The sequence below is a fragment of the Paramacrobiotus metropolitanus genome, unplaced genomic scaffold (assembly GCF_019649055.1).
Source record: "Paramacrobiotus metropolitanus isolate TYO unplaced genomic scaffold, Prichtersi_v1.0 Parri_scaffold0000032, whole genome shotgun sequence".
Lineage (NCBI taxonomy): Eukaryota > Metazoa > Tardigrada > Eutardigrada > Parachela > Macrobiotidae > Paramacrobiotus > Paramacrobiotus metropolitanus.
The window spans coordinates 995,709-1,014,845 of record NW_026570252.1 but is presented as its reverse complement, the minus strand read 5'-3'; positions in this window follow the sequence as shown (position 1 = coordinate 1,014,845).

The following is a 19,137-nucleotide window of genomic DNA, read 5'->3' as shown; positions in this document are numbered from 1 at the left end:
GCACGCCTTATCCCTTTTTCACAGCATATTAACTAGAATCAAAAGAATAATGGAATCTATACTATCGAAACAGTGGGGGCAAAGCGATTTATCTCGTACGTCAGAAGACTGGAAACTGCAAAACACTGGCAAACTGGACATGACTGGCCCAGCCGAAAACGCTAGCGTGGTTGTTTGCGCGTTTGATTCGGATAGGGCCAATGTCAACTACATTGTGAGCACTCCTTAATTGCTGTCGCTGACAGCGCAAAAAGGTAAATTTTACTCACTTAACCTTCGATTAAATAAATTTTGCCGATACAGTATCAGTATTTTAAGGGTTTTGTAGAATTATTAATATTTGATAAGGCAAGCGTCTCTTACTATTTATACTAACACAATCTGATTCTATCTTCAAATATGAGTTCCATACAAACATCTATTTCGCTTGAGTGTTAGCAGTCAGTCATAGATATCCTGAATATATCCTAGCCTACCTATTATTAAGTCGGCTTCAGGATACCGATTCCTGAATGTTGCTAAAATATGTATGGTTTGGCCACATAATTTCGGTCATAATCCTCTCCAAATCGATGTGACCTGTAAGATGTCGAATTTCTACGTTGTGACGTCAAAGCGTCTACGGTTTGATGAAGGTGCCGTTACACCTGCAAAACTAGCCTTGAAAATTCCAAAACAAGTTAATCCTGATGTGGCTACACAGCTTACTCGATCAAAAAGTATACCTAATGCTAACCGGCTGTCTTGATAAATTAATAATTATTGTTTAACTGTTTGATGTCAATAATGATAAAAAAACGGCAGAGTGTTTGACGGCAGTCTGTCATGCAACGTCTAAAGCCAACGGTAAAGGTCATTTAGGAAGGTTTATTGGAAAGGCTAATTCGGACGGTAAGGTGTTCGCGGCGGCAAAGGCAAAGGTAAAGGTGAAGTTGATGTCAGATAAGACACAGAAGCAGATGGAAAATGGGGCAAAATATGCCTTTATTGGTAACAATAAAGCAACCACAAACAAACACAGAAAACCAATGCGGTCTAAGCTGTGGAAAGTAGCTGCCAGCGAGCTCGTGAGAATCGTGATTAATGATTCAGCGTGCTGCAGGTATGCAACAGCTGATGCCGTAAAGCATGGAATCGCTCGTAAGCGCTGGGCTACGCCCCCAAGAGTGCAGAAATACGCTGATTGGTCAGCGTAGACAAAGTATACGCTGAGTGAGCAGCGTAATAGCGCGGCACGAATGGAGTAGCCATGTGCGGGCGGGCGACAGAGCAAAGCCACAAACGCGTTCTTCCCTCGTATGGGAACAATGCGTTCATTGGCTGTGATCACAACCAATAGAAATTGCGAAATGGGCTCATTACACTACCGTCTAGGCGCTACTAATTAGGTGCTACTAAATAGTTTAATAAATTCGCGTTTGCAATGCGAATTTCGTCTAGGTGCTACTAATTAGACGCTATTAATATTTTATTGCAAATTGCAATGCACGTGCAATATATGTAGGTGCTACTGATTAGGTGCTACAAATATTTCTAGGTTATTTCTAGCCACGTGTAAGTTATGTCTAGGTGCTACTAATTTGGTGTTCTGATATTTTATAGTAATGCGATGTAGGTCATGTCTAGGTGCTACTAAATAGGTGCTAGTAATATTTTATTGCAGTGCAGTATATCTAGGTGCTACTAAATTTTTTAATAGCAACGCGATATGAGGTTAGGTGCTACTAATTAGGCGCTACTAAATATTTTAGTATAATCGAGCCGTGTAATCCGGTATTTCACAATTTTCATTGGTTGTGATGTTAAATTATCACAGCCAATGAGGGCGTTGTTCCCATACGAGGGAAGAACGCGTAAAGCCACAAGAGGTGTCTACCGCCTCGAGTGTGCGGTCTCTGACATGCCTCTGGGCGGGAGTGGGAGCTCCTGCGAGCACCTTCCGACTCTGCCCCTGGCCAACCCGGTAGGGTGCCAGGATCCGATACCCGGTAGGGCCGGATGCCACTTTGTCTCTAAACCCGTTAGGGTCGGTTGCTCCAGACCCGCGGTGCAGTGCACCTAACGGCCGAAATCTGGAGTGCACTCTGGTTGCAGGGGGTTCCAGTGTGGTTTGAAGGCTTGGTTTGGTCGAACAGTTAAAAGAATAAAGTTTGTAAGGCTCATTGGTTAAACATCGAAATAGAAAAATCACAATTTCGGTGAGAGTTTAAGAAAGTAAGATCATAGTTAGAGATCCCAAAGCCAATTCCTTTGGTTATTTGGCTAAATAAAAACATCAATTCTTTGGTTAATAAAGTCTAGAAAAACCAGGTATGGTTAAAAAACTAGACGTAAAATGGCTTATTCCGACTAGGGTTACCACAGGGCCACTTTTGTCCACACGGGTCCTAGTCAACGGTCCGCTTTATCCGGTAGGATTGGTCTGGTCCTGTAGATCCGGGGCGACGGTTCCCAGAGATGTCCACAGGGGTCCAGTGAAGTAAATCCAGCGGTGCGGTATATGGAAGGCACTATTGCTTTTGCAAGGACAAGTTCTCCCCTTCCTGGTTCAATATGGTGGACCAAGCCCGGTTGGGCGGTCCATGATGGGCCAGAGTGATGCCTCTGGACAGGAGAGGTGCTCCTGTGACCAAATTAGTGTGCTTGGACCAATTCCGTTAGGATGGCCATGCTTTGGTCTGACATGCCTCTGTTGGACCTGACCCGTTAGGGTTGTCCCTGGTGTAGTGGGTGTGGGAGTCCTGTCGGATTCCTTCCCAGTGGCCAAAATTGGTGCTTTGGACCAGTCCCGTTAGGGCGGTTCACATGGGTCTCTAACTTGGACCGCTTTGGCTTTGCATGCCAGTTTGGTCATGCGCCTAGGTCCAAAAATCTTCTAAGTCCACGAGGGCCACAATGGAAAAATTTTCTAAGTCCCAGGACCGAAGTGGTGTAATGGACCAAACCCGTTGGGGCGGTCCAAACTCGGTCTCTGACATGCTCTGGGGCGGGATACGGGGTTCCGTTGTGATGTGGCTCGCCTCCGGCTGGTGTGGGACGTGGGGGTCCTGTATAACAGGTTTTGGCTCTCTGATATGGACTTAGTCGATTTTTCGGTGGGCCACGTCGTTGGACGGGCCAAAAGACTTAGTCGATTTTTCGACGGTCCAAAGTGTATGGCGGGCCAAAAGGACTTAGTCGTTTTTTCGACGGTCCAAGGTGTATGGCGGGCCAAAAGGACTTAGTCGTTTTTTCGACGGTCCAAGGTGTATGGCGGGCCAAAATTGCAGACTCGTTGAGTCTGGTCCGTCTCATTGGCCGTGGGCCATGAGTTAGCTACCATGTCCTGTCAGATAGGCCTGAGACCGTGGCCATAACAAAATTAAGTGGCTGCCGACGAAAACGTCAGGTTAGCCGGGCCAAACTCCAAAAAATTGAGTTGTGGGCGCCTGTAGGCGTTTTCCACAAAGGAGTCAGTCTGCTGACTAAAAGCATCCTCGTTTGGCCTCGAGGCAGTGCATCTTTTGGATGGGCCTCTGGGCGGTCCGTGGTGAGGATGTTGGACGTGGCATGCAAAGTGGGTGTACCACAACTTCTATGTGGCTCCCTTACTCACTTGTCCCAGTTGCCTGGTATGGCAACTAAACTCGTGAGCCGCGTATGGTCCGTTGGACACACAGCGGGCCTGGTCCAACTTCTATGGGCCAGGACTTGGCCTTGGCTTGTCGCATCTTCTATGCGGGCCAGGCTGATCCTTGGCTTGTCGCATCTTCTATGCGGGCCAGGCTGATCCTTGGCTTGTCGCAACTTCTATGCGGGCCAGGATCGATCCACGGCTTGTCGCAACTTCTATGCGGGCCGTCGCCGCCTTCTGGGCGCTGGATCCTTTCCATGCCGGTGAACCGGGCCTTGCGCCAAGTTCGGTCCGGTGGACTCCGTCGGATGGTCTGGGATGGCCAGGCCAAATTCATGGTCCCAGCCGCTAAGCCAGAGCCAATCCGGGGAATCCGGTTAAGGTCCAGGAGTTTAGGTCCGGTAAGGTAGACGATACATGGCTGTAAGCCACGTTTGTTGGGCGAGGGTTACAACCGTTGGATTGTACCCATTATGGTGTTCAAGTCCGGTTCAGCCGATGCCGGTCCAATTTTAGGGCCGACATGCAGGAATGGCCGTTGGCCTATTCCTGCCCTCCTTGTCCGGCTTGGTCGCCGTCGCCCAACCCTGGGTTGAGTGGGTCAACGACGCTTTCCTCCATGTCCACCAATTCCTGTTCAGTCAGGTTATGTTGATGTTGGCTGGAGGTGCTGGTCGGCTGGACTTCTGGGCCAGACTGTTCGGCCTGGGTCTGGACGTGTGCGGACGATCCTGTTGAGGATCGTTGGGTGCGAAACTTCGTTGGAAGTTTCCGCGCTGCCGTTCGGTTGACGAACGCTTCCGCACCGTCGTCGAAGTCCGTTGGATGGCGATAACGGTAGTCTTTGGCGCGGCTCCTGAAAACGTTCAGGGCGCTTTGAATTTTGACTTCCGCTTCGATTTCATGAATTTGATTTCCAAGGAGGGCCACCTGAGTCAGTAATCGAGGAATGATCTTCCCCTGCCGGTAGGCAACTTCAAGTTTCCAGTGACACCGTAAGTGTCCCAGTCTGGCGGCAAAGATGCGTATCATCGTGCCGTTATACGAGTAAGTGTACGTCCCGGGGGCCTCCTTGTGATCGGCCGGCTTGCATGGGATTTCCATGGCGGCTCGTGAAGCTGCGACTATGAAGCTGGCGTTTGCGTCCGGTAGGACAAACTGGGCCAGATATTTGACGACGTCGAGTTGGTCGTCCTTTATGTGCAGTTGGCACAAGTCGTTCCAGTCCGGTCTGGTAACGGGCTGTCCGAGTAAGTTCACGTCCGTGATGCTCGATAGAGCATTGTCACGGACCATTGGATAGCCCTCGCGGTTTTCGGTGTGTTCCGCCATGCTGAAAGCACGGGGCCACTCCTTTTTCTGCATCTTCATTTCGAGGCCGGACCGGATGACGAAGGTTTGCAAGTTCTGGACCATGGCGTTAAGTTGGGCCCATCGCTCCCTAGGGTATGGGATAGCGCCCATGATGTAGTCCGTCACCTCCCGATGGGGACGTGGTCGGATATTGATGCCCTGGTCCTCAGCATGTTTATATGGGTCGAAGTCCGTGGCACTAACGCTTGCGTCTTGTCGGGCCGGTAGGTCCGATGACGGCGGTGCGGACTCAGTCTCCATCGGTATCTGGATGCTGATATTGTGGGCCACTGAGCTGACACTTCGTTCTGGTCGCTTGGTGGACTGAGCGACAATCAGGTTGGACTCTGCCTCGCTCCGTTTTCCGGGTGATGTGCGCGTTTGGCGCTCCTCGGGCTGGCTACGGCGGCCAGTTTGGTTCTGGTTGCGGCTCTGTATCTGGTGACGTAAGTCATCTGGGTTCCTCGGTAGCGGTGCCAGTGGCGCGTACTGTTCGGTACGCGCTGGCGGATACTGTCCTTTCAAGGCGTCCAGCAGTCCACCTTCCATCAGCTGTTTGGCCGCCTGGTCAACCATAGCTTTGTTGATGTTTTCCAGGATCTGATTGTATGTCGTCGGTGTAGACAACTCATATCCGTAGGATTGAGAGCCTGACGATGGCCGCTGCTGATGTCCATATGTTCTCGGGGCGGCCGTTGGGCCGCGCCCTGAGGGCTGGTCAGAACCCGCGTTACGGGCTCGACGTTCCCGGTGTCGTTCCTCTTTTCGTTCTCGAGCCGATTGGCTGAGTGGAGGAATCTGAGTCCCGGTGCTGCTCCAGCCAGGTTGTCGGGCGCCACTGCGTTGCATGTAGAGATCGTAGATCTCTATCTGCTCGTAGTCCCTCAGTAGGGGAAACAGGTGGCTTCCATCACGGCTGGTCATGTGGCAGTATGCATCGAAGTTGCCTCTCACCACTTCCAAGTAGAAGCAGTAGGCTCTATCATTCTCGTCGCGGAAGCCCGGCCGCAGGTGATATGCGCAAGGGAACAATTCCCGTGGGGAGTTGTCCCGGCGGTTCTGGTCTCCGCTATTGCGTCTGCAGTCCGAACATCGCGGCTCGTACTTCTGCTGTGGTGTAAGTCCCATTCTCTGTGGTAACAGAAATGAAACTTGCAGAATAAGGTTAAATCCACTTTCTATGACGGGTCCCTATGATGATTACGCCCTATATTTTACGTCCCTATGATTTTTACGTGTGATTTGTTAACTAGGCTTTTCTTGCCCGGTGAATTATATCGGGTTCACCCCCTAGACCCTATGCAAATTCTATGCCTAGGTCACTGATGGTAAGTGCGCCGCTTCTTCTTGGACTTGGTTGAGGCCAAGGAGGCGGGTTCGGTGGGACGAGGGCCATAGCGATCCGGTGGATTATTCTTCATCCGGTAACGCTGCTGGGCTTCTGGCTCGTCAACAGTTTGCTCGAGCCAGCCTTCGCGCAGCATCTTTTTGACGATGTATCGTACGTCTTCGCTGAGGTAGTACAACCCGTTGGGGCGACTAGGGGGATATTCGTTCCCGGCACTCAGCTGAGGATCGTACGTTGAAAGTTGTACGTCATATCGTCCAAGGAGTTGGTTGGCCATTTCACCTCTTGTCAGGCCCAAGGGATGTTGCGTGGTGGTCAGTACCGCCAAGATGGCATTTTGCCATTCCCAATAGCCTTGAGGCGCTTCGTCACGTCTTTCCGGTGGGAACGTGTAAAACATCTGCATGTTAGGCAGATGGGTTCGAAGGATAGCTCCTTCTTCATAGGCCATTCTGATGTATTTCATCACCTTGGACTTGGATACTGGTGGGCCATTATATTTCTGGATGAGCTGGAAGGCCAAGCCTCCTGTAGCAAGGGTTGTGCCCGTTTGGGACAACGCCTTTAAGGCTGCCTTAATATATGCCCACGTCTCGTCCGTATTGGAGATCTTCGGCTTCTTTGATGGATCTCCGCCGGGCCATTTCCTCGCCACATTGGTTCTTGGTGGCGGCACATAATCTATGCGCGGTTTGGCCGGGCATGGGTCGGGTAAGGTCCACTGGATCTCACCGTCATTTGATTCTGGTGAGGTGGAGTCTCGCACTCTGTCCCGTTCGGGCTGTGCACCGCTTCCACTTGGCTCAGCGTCTTCTACGCTGGCCTGACTTTCCCGATCGGCGCCGTCTGCGCCACTTTGGTCCTGACTGGCGCCTTCTGCACCGCCCTGGTCCTCCATATCCTGGTCACCGTTAGGTGGCTGATTTTCATCACCAGGTGGGATTTCCGTGTCGTGGTCCGATGGAACGTTAATGGTCAGTTTACCAGGGCTCTGGTCATCGTCATCATTGTCATCCGAGTCGGACTTTTGGGATTCCATAGTTTGGTCCTGGTCCGGCTCTTCTTCTTGTTCCTTCTCCGAGTCCTCCGGTTCGGAGTCCTCGGAGTCCGATACGTCTCGGCCCGGTGGTGGCGGGCCCTTCCTCCCGCTCCTCTTTGCAGCCGTGGCCTTTGTGGCCGTAGTCTTTCGACTATTAGTTGATGTGGCTGATGGAGTCGGTGAAGGAGGTCTGGACTGGCCAGCTGCGTTAGGCAGTGACACAGTGTCCCTTGGCACGGGTCGGATTCCGGCCGCGCGCATCTCTTCTTCAACTTCTTGCCGTGCAGCCTTTTCCCTTCTAGTGACCGATGGTCGAGGGGGCTTTTCAACCGGCAAGTTCTTTGGACCTGGCAGTTTGGCCTCTTGGGAGATTAAGTAAGCCTCCTTGGCTCTGCCGGTCAGCTTGTCCTTCGGCGGTCCAACCGCTTTCTTTCTGTCCGGATCCCAATTTGTGTCAACGTCGTGTGACACATACAGAGACCGTTGGGTCTTCTGTGGGATGAATCCCGGAATGGTGAAGCGAATTGGTTCCGCCCTATGTGCGTTGGTCGTTTCCAGGGTTCCTTCCCTAACCAGCGCAATTAGCTCATCAGCCAATCTGGTTGTGAGTTTATCCAGGTTCTCCTCTCCAAGGTAATAGAGAGCGTTGAGTGTCCTGGCGATATCGGTCAGGTTGGACCCTCTTGGGTTGTGCAGGTAAGCGATGGTCCTGCATATCTGATGGAAAGGAAAATCCCGGCTGCGGGAAAGTCCTGCTGGCCGACTGGCCACGTGAAGTTCCATCATACTGGTCCAATCACGGTGTGTGCGGACCAGAAGTCCCATGTCCAGAATCCGGGATACCATCCGCCGTATAAATGGTGCCGTTAGTACACGGTCCGCAGCCGGTAGGCCCTGGTATTCTTCCTTATACTTCATACGGGACCGGAGGACGCAGACGAGGCATTGGTACATGTCTCGTCCTGTTGCGCGTCTCATAGCCCTGGCGGCTGCCACGGTTAATCGCACATAGTGATCCGCTGGGACCTCTATGTGTGTGGCCTCCGGTCCAGGGTCCGGTAGCTCGGCCTCATCGTCCCATGGCGAGGGAAGCATGACTTCTTCTGAGGGCGGTTCTGTCCCGCAGCGTGGTTCATACTCCTCGTCCCGCCGTGAGCGATTTAATGCGGGCTCTGCTGGTTTATCTGGACTGTCCGATAGGACTTGGACGTCTTCATCGCCTGACAGCCGCTTCTCAAGCTGGGCGATCTTGGCCTCTTGACTTTTCTTGTCCTTGGCCGCTTGTTTCTTTTGGCGGTTACGTTTGGCCTCTGGATTAGATGTTGGCCGAGGTGTGGCCGCCTGACTTCCACTCGGTTGAGGGGAGTTTGGGCGAGTGGCCGGTTTGGCCCTCGGTTGAGGAGAAGCTGGACGAGAGGCCGGTCTGGCCCTCTCTGGGTTCTTGGCTTTCCTTGGCTGCTTACTCCGTTGGGAGTTAGCTGAGTGGATCACACCCATGCCAAGTGCCAAATTATCTAATGTCCCAGTTATGGGGAAAGTTACTGGACGGCCAAAAGGTATGTCGTCGACACTGGCGGGCATGTTCGTCAATATTGTCGGAGCAGCGGCCGTTGGCCCTGTTCCGGACTGACTTTGGCCTGCCGATTCTTGTGCCGACGAAGTGGCCTTCGGTGGCTCCTCCTGTTGGACTGGTTTTGGCCGAGGCTCCATGGCCACAGGTCCGGACGGAGAAGTATCCATTGGTTCTGAAGCTGGGGGTACCTGCGTCTTTGGCGGTACCACAATCAGTGGGGCATTTGACAGCAGGGCATCAGTCATCATTGGGTCTTGCTCTGGTGGGGGAAAGGCCCTTTGATTGCGACGGGTCCGGTAATCTTTTACCATTCGGTAAATTAATGGCGCGAGCATCTCGGATAACATGTCATATTCTTCCATGTTATTCTGCTCCTTCGCCTCCTGTCTCTTTGTGAGCAGGAACCGGTATCGCCGTCGTTCATTTTGGTCAGAGTGGACGTATAAGTGTCTCTGCTCGGTAGGAGTGAGAGCACTCATGGGCATCAGGGCCGTGTCGGTTTCCTCTTCTTGGTCCGAGACAGCCGGAGTTATCTGCAACATCATTCTGGCCGATTCTGCGACCACTGGTGCAGGGGTTCTGACCGTGACCGTTACTGGCTCAAGTGGTGAACCTGCAGACACCGTAGGTGCTGCGATTCGTTCCACAGTAATGGTCATGGTTGGCTGCTGAGGAGGTGTGGTGTCCATCCTCTCTTTGGTCGGGGACTTGCCTGGCCGGCTCGGTGTGAACCTGGCAGGCGCCGGTTCGATGGCCGGCATGCTGGGCATTCGCGCCGGGGTTGATGTGGCGCGTCCAGGAGAAGTTCTTTTTGACGGAGATCGACTTCGGCGTGGCGATTCCTTCGTTGAAGGTGGCCGGACCTGACTGGTCTCGTATAACGCCCTTTGGACATGTTCGTCCAAGTCTTCTTCATTCTCCGACTCCTCACTTGACGAGACGCCCCAGAAGGCCGCCGGCAGTTGAGGACGTTCGTCCTCGCTTTCTGCCTCTTCCGGTGGCAGTTCGTCTTCCACTGGCTGGCCTGGTCGTGGGCGCGGTTCAACTGTCCATGCCCTTGGATTGATGTGTGGGCCCCTGATATAGATGGCGTGCTCGATAATTTCGCTAGGCAACTTGCGTTGGCGAAGGGCCTGGCTTTTGCTCCGCATGGCCATCAGCTTTCTGATGAGGATTGTTCGTTCTTGGACCATCAATTGACAACCTCGGTTGATGCGGTCAATCTCACGGTCCGTTAATGTAGGATCGCCGGCGCGTAGTCGCTGGCGCATATCCTCCTCAGTCAGGTTTAAGCGTAGATCAACTTCTATGATCTCGCTTACAGCCCGGTTATGCGGGTCATCCCATGACTCCGTTTGAGTCAGTCGGATGCGATGCCTCGTTGGAGGTTCGTCCCGCAGTGGCTGGGTTGTTCCTGACGGAATCGCTGGTGCTTCCGGTGGGGAGAGCACATGTCCCTTGCCAGGAAAATTCTTCGGCGGCGACTTCTTCTTCTTGGCCGGTAGGCCACGAAGGGTCAAAGTCGGTGGTTCCGCCTTCTTTGGTTTAAGTATGGACGGGCCAGGCCTGGTAGGGCCGGGAACGTCTAAGTCCTTTGGCAGGCCACTCCGCGCTGGTGGAGTGGGCCTGGTTGGACGAGTTAATTCCAGGTTTTCACGCGGTTCTCTCCAAGGTGGGAGTGACTGCTGCGAAGGAGGCTCTTCGACTTCTGGAGGAGTCCTCTTCTTCTTTTGAACCTGGGCGACTGTGGACCACTTGTTGTGGCAGGAGTGGCTGGTTCTGGCCTTCCTCCTGTGGATTTCCTGTCCGTTGGTCGGACAACAAGGGTGCCACCAGATGTGTCGCCTTCGATTGGTTTCGAGGTGGGCTGTGATGACACCGTTGGTGCGTCAACAGCCATTGGACTTGTCGGTTCACCAGCCGGTTGGACTGGTGTCGACGGTTCAGCCGGCTTCTCCGGCGAAAGTTCGAGAGTTTTATCCGGCAGGCTCACGTCCATTTCAACGTCCTGCTGTAGAGTTTCTATACTGCTGTCCGCTATAGCAGGTCCAGCAGTGTCCACGGATTGACTTGATGTTGGATCAGGCACCGTTAGGGCCTGGGCCAACTCAGCTAGAATTGGCTGTCCAACTGATGGTAAGGCGGCCGGTTCATATGTCAGGGCCAAAGGTGCTGGCGCAGACACTGGTGATGGTCGCCATTCATTTACTGGGTCGAAGTCACTGGGGCGTGCCGTCGTTGACGGGCCAGGTCGTTGGACCTTCCAGTAATCTTCGATGAATTCACGGATCCATCTTGTGGTGTGGTCCAAAACAGTTAACGATTGACCGGTAGGCATCGTACTGTTCGGAGTAAGATCCCTGAGCAGAACCAACCGTTGGGTAAGGCTCTGTTGCTGTTCTGTCAGCCTGACCGCTTCTGGGTCGAATGGGCTGAGATCTTGGATCCGGTTAGTTAGGCGACGGTCAATGTCCTCGGCATCTCTAATGAGGTTTCTATTCCTCATTGCCTGAGGGATCGTCATCCTAATGGGTCCGGTGTCAGCCTCGCGTAACCGTTGGTCCGCTGCTGCTTGTTCGTCATCCCATTGTTGACGTAAAGTCCGAGGGGCCGGTTGATTGTTGTTAACCAGTTGGTTTAACACAGGGAAGTCGTCCGCATAAGCCGGTCTGCCTTGCGTGACGTTGGCCCTCATAATTAGTTCCAGGCGTTCCGCTATTTCTGGTGGCGGCGCCAGTAAACCAGGTCTAGGGTGGACCTGTCGTTCTGGCGCGACCATATGATCGGGCGGAGCTGTTAATCCTGGTACTGGGATTGGATCTGGCATGTCGAACCATTCGATGTCGCTGTCGGTTTCTGTGTCCGACGCGCTGGCTGGTCGACTAAGTGCCGGTCCGGCTGCAAATCGTTTAGCCGAGATCCGCATAATTCTCAAAAACCGCATCCTCAATTCTTCCGCCGGTTGGCGTGTTGAGGAAAGTGTCGGCGTGAGAAGTCCAGTTTGTCCGACGCGTGTTGGCTGCCCCGGTCGGGGTTTAGGTAACACGCGCCTGAGTGCTTCGTCGATCAGGCCAAGCTGATATTGCCGGTTACGGAAATCGCGCGATGCTGGCGCGTCATTGGCCGTGTTTAATGGCCTATCCATAAATCGCAGCATGGCCCGTCGAATCCTGGTTCTATATTCCAGGACGCGCTGGAATTCTAAGTCTAGCGCGACTTTTCTCCGCATAGTGGCGATGTCCACGCCTTTCAGACTGGTGATAGCTTTGCGGATTTCCTCCTCTAGGAGTTCCGCCGCGTGAAGTTCGCGTTCCAGAGGCAGTATGTCTGGATAAGCCCTCAGGTCGTACGGAGATGATGTCGGTTCTCGCGGTTCCAATCCAGTGGCCGTTAACATTGCCTCGTCGGTAGACGTAGGCTGGGCCACTGGTGCCGCGGAAGATTCCCCTGTCGTAGTGGTAACTACGACTGTTGGGTTCTGTGGAGGCGGTGATGGTGATGGCGCTGTGGCTTCTTTGGCCCTGGTTCTAAACCGGTGAGCCATCTTGTGTTGCTCCAGTCGCCATCTTAATCTTTGCGATGCCGCCAATAGGGCCTGACCGGTCTGGTCATGCAACGGGAAGATTTCGTGCTGGGCCCGGCGGGTTGCGATTTCTTCGCTAAGTTCATGCGCTTGGCGCCTGCATTCTTCTTGATCGATAATGATCTTCTGGATCAACTCACGGTAGTGAGGACCAATTCGATCGAGTTCTCGAATGATAGTCTCCAGTTCTTGGATAGCGTCCTCCATCTCCTTCAGATTGTCCTGAAGTTGGTAGAGTGGAGTCCGTCCGTCGGCCAAAAGTTCTGTAGGGGATTCAGTCCTCATTGGTGGGGTGGTTGGATCCCATTGGACGTCCCCTTCATCTTCCTCTTCATCTGGCATTGGCGACGACACAGGTTCTGTCGGTGGGACAGTCTGGTCGCGCCCGGTCAACACTGGGTTCAGTGTTGGCCCTGCCACTGGTTCCGGTTCGGCTAAGCCAAGTTGGGCCGCCAATGCTGGTGGAACCTCTTCTGGCCGGTTGTAAACCGTTAGTCGGCCGTCCACGAATACCCGTAATGGGTAATCACGTAACCCGTCGGGCCGTGATGTGCTTGGCTGGGTTTCCGGCGGCGCTGGAGTTACATACGCTTCCGGTCCCGCTCGTGGAGGCTCAATGGATGAGTCAGACGGCGCCTGGCCCGTAGGGTCAGGTTGTGCCGCTGAAGGTGGGCTATACGGCGGTTGGCCGTATGCTCCATATCCGCCATAAGGCGGTGGATATCCATAAGGTCCTGGCGGATACATCCACGGTGGTGGGTATCGCAATTGGTTTGGATCTGGCTGCGGCTGGTTTGAAGGTCCAGGCGCAGGGTACGGTGGATATCCGTAATGTGGATTGTAGTATGGCGGCGGAGTAAACTGTGGCCGCGGTCCAGTATGGACCGGCGTAGTCATGACCGTTGGCCCGACTGCCGCAGTTGTAACAACCGGCTGGTTTGCCGAAGTGGTCGGTAGGCCACCATACAGAATCGGTTGAGGTGGGCCCGTTGGGCCACGAGGATAACGTCGGACCGTTTGGCCCGACGTAGAGCTTGGCTGGCTGCCAGCTACTGCTGCGTTGACCAAGAGTCCGGTATCGTCAGAGAATGTCCCTGGCGGCCAATACTGTGGCGGAATGGCTCGAGGTGGCAGAGGCTGTGCCCGCGGTAGCGGTGTGTCGGCCCGTGAACTGGGGCCGACTGACATAGTAGTAAACTGCTCAGCAGTTAAGTTAGCTCTGATATTCGGTACCTGTACACTCGGAGGCCGGTTAGACGACCGAGTGGAAGATCCGCCCGACCGGGATTTCGGTCGTGAATATGGATGTGGTCGGTTGCTTCGGTCGGAGTCATCTGAGCGATCAGTTCGTCGACGTCCTTCCATCGTTGAATGGGGCGCTGTCATGAGACGAATCACGCGGTGTTAGACTCCTACCTACTTTGTTAGTTCAAAGTACGGCTAGCTACTTCTAAGCTACCATATCCGTTATCGGACCAGGTTAAGCTACTTCTAAGCTACTGGTCATTTAGGGTTAGGTTAGTTAATTTTAAGTTAGTTAGTTTCGGTAGCAGCTCACAGATACGATCGTGTGACTTTTTATGGTTAGTTAGACTACTTCTAAGTCTACCATGTCAGATATTATTTTATGTCATTCTGTCCAGCCTTATCAACCGCCTTGTCCAGTACATCCGGTGGGACTGTACTGGACTGGTCCGATACGCCCGGTGGGTGCGTATTGGACTTCTGCTTTTTGCCCTTTAAGACCTTCTCAGATTTTTCCCGTCCCGTGGTTATACGGGTGAGTAAGTCTTTATCCGCCTCATCTTCAGCAACTGCGTCCTCTTCTAGGACTTGCTGGGCCGTAAGGGTTGCCTTCGGCTTTTTAGGCGTTTTTGGTCTTTTAGGCTTCTCTTTGGGCGCCGTGGCCACCTTTGGCTCTGCGGTCACCGCTGGCTTGTCCGTGGCGGATGTCCCTTTTTCTGGTTCCGCCGGGGCCAAAGTTGGGTCAATGACGGCTAATGGCTGGTTTTGAAGCTTTTGAAGCGCCGGTGTCTCGAAATCCGGTTTGGCCTTTCGAGGTCGGCCTGGGCCACGCTTCACTGTTGTTGCTGGGTCCGAAGTCTTTGGGTCAGGTGGGCCATAGCCTGGGATTTGCAGAGTCTTTTGCTGCTCCGCCACAAGTTTTTTGGACGGGCCCTTTCCGGGCTTCTGCTTCTTCAGCAGTTTCTCCAGTTTATTCTGGGCGTGTGGGAGCTCTGCATCTTGTCCCGGCTCTGCCTTGTTGTTGCACCTTTCCGACTCTGTACCTTCCGGTTCGGCGTCGCCGCCTCTCTTTTTGCTTGAGCGAGTTATTCTGCGACTCGGGCCGTCCGGGTTAAGGTATGGCTTTAGGCGATCGACACATACGGTGTGTTCCACACCAGTGTCCCGCTCTCGGATCCAGTAAGTGTTCGGCTTGGGTATGCCGATGACAATGTAGACGCCTTCGAACTTGTTTGGGTTGGTCGGGTCGTCTACCATATTCTTCAGGGTGACCAAGTCCCTCTTCTTGAACTCGGCCTGCGACTTCTTTTTATTGTAGATAGCCGCATCCCTGAGGAATCCTTCTTCGATCCGCGTTTTCGCAATTTCATGCGCCCGGTTCAGGCGCTCTTGCATCCTCTTGACGTATCGTTCGTTAGTCGTAAGTTTCTGGGACGTTGGTCCCAGCGAGGACGTCTTGTGGTATGGTCATTTCTCGTCCATATAGCATGTGGTATGGCGAGAATCCAGTAGTTGCGTGAACGGCACGGTTCATGCCGGAGATCACGTAGGGTAGGGCCCGGTGCCAACGATGTTCGTCGCCGGCGCCGCCAAAGTTTCGAATTCCGTCCCAGATCGTTTGCATCTGGCGTTCGACTTGGCCTTGGCCCTCTGGATGATAAGCGGATCCGAAGGTCTGCTCGATGCCGAAGATTTTCGCCACTTTGGCGAAAGATTTTGCCGTAAAATGCGTGCCCCGGTCGGAGTGCATGGTATGCGGCATGCCGTACTTTAGTACGACTTCTTCGACAAAGAACTTCTCAAATTCCTTGGCCGAGTTTGTCTTGGTCGGCTGGGGTATGGTGAACTTCGTCATTTGGTCGACCACCACAGCGATGTACCGGTATTTCTTGGTTTGGGTCACCGGTAGAGGTCCTTTGAAGTCGGCGAAGACGCGGTACCAAGCCGCCACAGCTTCGGTCGGCTGCAGCTTACCGTAGGTAGCTCGCCGCGGTACTTTGCCGAAGATACACGTCTGACATCGATCGATGTAGTCGTGTATGTCGCCGCTCATGCGGTCCCAGTGGTACCTGAGTTTGGCTGCTTCGATGGTCTTGCGGTATCCAAAATGGCTCCCTGTTTTTCCGTCATGGAGGGACTGGATAATGTTTTTCCGCATAAACAGAGGGACAACGAATCTTCTTTCGAGTTTCGCGTTGATTTCGGTGAGTCGGTAGAGCACACCTTTGTCCATCTGGTAGTGTTCGGGTAATTTGGACCTCTTATCCATTTCACTTTGATGTTCCAACTCGTGGATTTTCTTGGCCAGAGTTGGGTCACGATGTTGCATCCGTCGCAGTTCTTGCGCGGTGCGGTCCGTAACTTTTTCTGGACACGGTGGGACTTCGGGCTCTGGTTCTCCCGGTGTGGGTGCCGGTACGTTAATGACCCGTATGTCCGCCGTGCTGAATTCGTTCCAATCGCTGATTGCGTTACAATCAGGAAGGAGAGGCTTGTCCCATTCATCTGCGGGGTCCTCGTCAGTTACTTGCAGCCTGCGCACCTTTATGATGCGTGCTGGAATCTCGTCTTTATAATCCTCGAAGTTAGGGACTTGATCCAACTCTTCGTGTGGACCTTTATCATCGTCCCGTTCGAGTGGCCATCTGGACAAGGCGTCGGCGTTGTCGCAGAATGTGCCTGGCTTGTACTCGATGGTGATGTCCCGTCCCTGTAAGGCGAGGGCCCATCGAGTAAGACGAGGGTTGATGCCGGGCCGGTTAGACTCGCATCTAAGCAGGTTGGTTAGGGCTCTGTGGTCCGTCCTTACTGTGAATGGTCCGTGGTCAATGTAGTGCTTAAACTTTTGGACGGCCCATACTACGGCTAAGCATTCCCATTCGGTCACGCCGTAGTTCTTCTCAGCTCCATGTAGGACACGACTTGCGTAGGCAATTGGCCTCGAGTCCTGGCTGAGTATGGCTCCGATGCCAGCACCACTTGCATCACATTCGATGGTGGTCTGCTTGGTCGCATCGAATTTGGCCAATATTGGGGCTTCCGTTAGGGCCTTTTTGATTTCATTGAACTCGGCGGTGTGGGCGTCAGTCCAGTCGTTCTTGACCGAACTTTCCTTCCGCAGGAGTTCATACATTTTGGAAGTCTACTGGGCGTAGCCCTGAATGAACTTCCGGTAATAGTTAGCGAGTCCAAGAAACGAGCGAAGTTGACGTTCGGTCTTGGGCGGTAGTTTCTCGGCGATGGCCGCTACCTTCTCGGGGTCAGTGTGGACACCATCCTTACTGAGGATGTGTCCAAGGAATTGGAGTTTTTCCATTCCAAATTCGCATTTCGACGGTTTTATCGTGAATCCGGCGTCTCTGAGGCAGAGGAGCGTGTTTCTGAACGCCTTCCTGAATTCCCCGAATGTCTTGCCGAAGAATATCACGTCGTCGATGTATGCGAAGACGCCGCCTTGTTTGCGGGCCGGCGCAACGATCCTATCCATTGTCATTTGGAAAGTGGCTGGCCCATTGCAGACGCCAAACGGCATTCGTTTGAACCGGAACATCCCTTCTGGAGTCACGAAGGTAGTGTAGTCCATGGACGCTGGGTCCATAGGGATTTGCCAGAATCCGGACTGACAATCTACCTTGCCGTAGTAGGCGTTTCCTGCGCATTGATCCAGGAGTTCGTCTGGATTGGGCAATGGATAATTGTTCTTCTTGGTCACCGTGTTCAGCTTTATATAATTTATGCAGAACCGGGTGCCCATGGTCCCGTCGCCGTTTTTCTTTGAAGCGAGGACCACTGGGAAACTCCACGCTGCCATGGACGGTTCAATCACGCCTTGGTCCAACATTTCCTGGACGTGCTTATTGATGAACTCTCGTCCCTTCCAACTCGTTCGGGTTGGGTTCATTTTGATTGGTGCAGCGTCGCCAACTTCTATGACGTGGGTCACTCCTTTGACGTCGCCGTAAGGCTTTTTGGACGTCGGGAATATGGCCCTGAGTTCCCATAAGTCCTGACGGAGTAGAGCGGTCTGCTCCTCGGTCAGGTGGTCGCCAAAATGTGCATTGGCGATGTGGGCGCGAATTTCGCGTTCCACTTCTGGATCTTCCTCTCCGGTTTGGAGGGAATTGATCTTGGCGTAATCTTCGTCCGAGATTTCCTCGTATGGCTCCACTTGGCCCATGTTGACTCCTTTCCGGAGTATATGGGGCTCTTTGGAGTAGTTTGACACCAGTATGGTGAAACTAGTGCCATCATGCTGGACTGGTCCGTCGAGCATGGCCAGACTCCGTTTGGTGTCTTGGCTTCCGAGGTACATAAGTTTCTGTCTTGGGTCGACAGGGAAGTCAATGCTGACTTGGACCGGGGTGATGGACTCCGGTGGGAGTTCCACTTTTACAGTTGCCCGGACCATAGCATGGTCATTAATGATGCGGTACCGATTAGGATTGTTCCCTGCCACTTTTGGCCATGGTAGGGCGTCGGCATTGGGAATTGACCAATCTACTCCATCCTCCTTGATGTCTGGCTCATACATGTCACTGTAGTACATGTGGCCGATTTTTGCACCTTTACGGAGGATTTGGTCGCGTCGGGACTTATTTTGGACCTGGATCCACGCATGTTCGCTATTTCGAGTTTGGACCTCCGCTTCGATCGGTAGGACCAAGCGGTGTGGTCGTCTCAGCGATTTGAAGTGGATTGGCCGTCCCGGGTCCATAGTCCGATAGGACCGGACCTTAATCCAGCAGGTTGAGTATGCCGGTAAGGTGTACCGCTGGTGGACGAAGACAGCTTCTCTCCTCCTTAAGGCAGTCCGTTGGACGTTCGGTCCGCAGTTTGCGGATTATGGGTGCCTCGGCCCGGAGTTGGAGAATTTCTGTGTCCTCTTCGTCATCACTTGACTCCTCCGATGATTGGTTATCGGAGTCCGTGTCCGGTGAGTCACTTGAGCTTTGGACGTCCGAATCGGTAGACTCGGGTTTATCGTCCTGCTCATGTTTTGGCTCGCCATTGTCCTCGTTAGAGGTTGGCGGCCTGCCGGTCACCGTTGGTGTCGGTGTGGTCATAGGATCCACTTTTTGGATCTCTGGCGTCCCGGTTGCGATCTCCTGTTTCTCAGGTTCGTCCGGTTCCGCCAAAGTGGTTGGACGGCTCCCGTTAGGGAGTGGCGAGGCTGGTCGGCCTCCTGCCCAACGTTGAGCCGAACGGGTCTGTATGGCCCGTATTACTGCTTCAACGCCGTCTCCACATAGAGGACAGGTCAGTTGGACTTCCTCCGACGAAGGGTCCTGCTCGTTCTGGCTGGTGTCCCTTCGATGGCCTCCCTGTTCCGGGTGTGGGCCATCATTGAAGCGCACTTTTGTCGCTATATGCGGTGCTGCTTCTG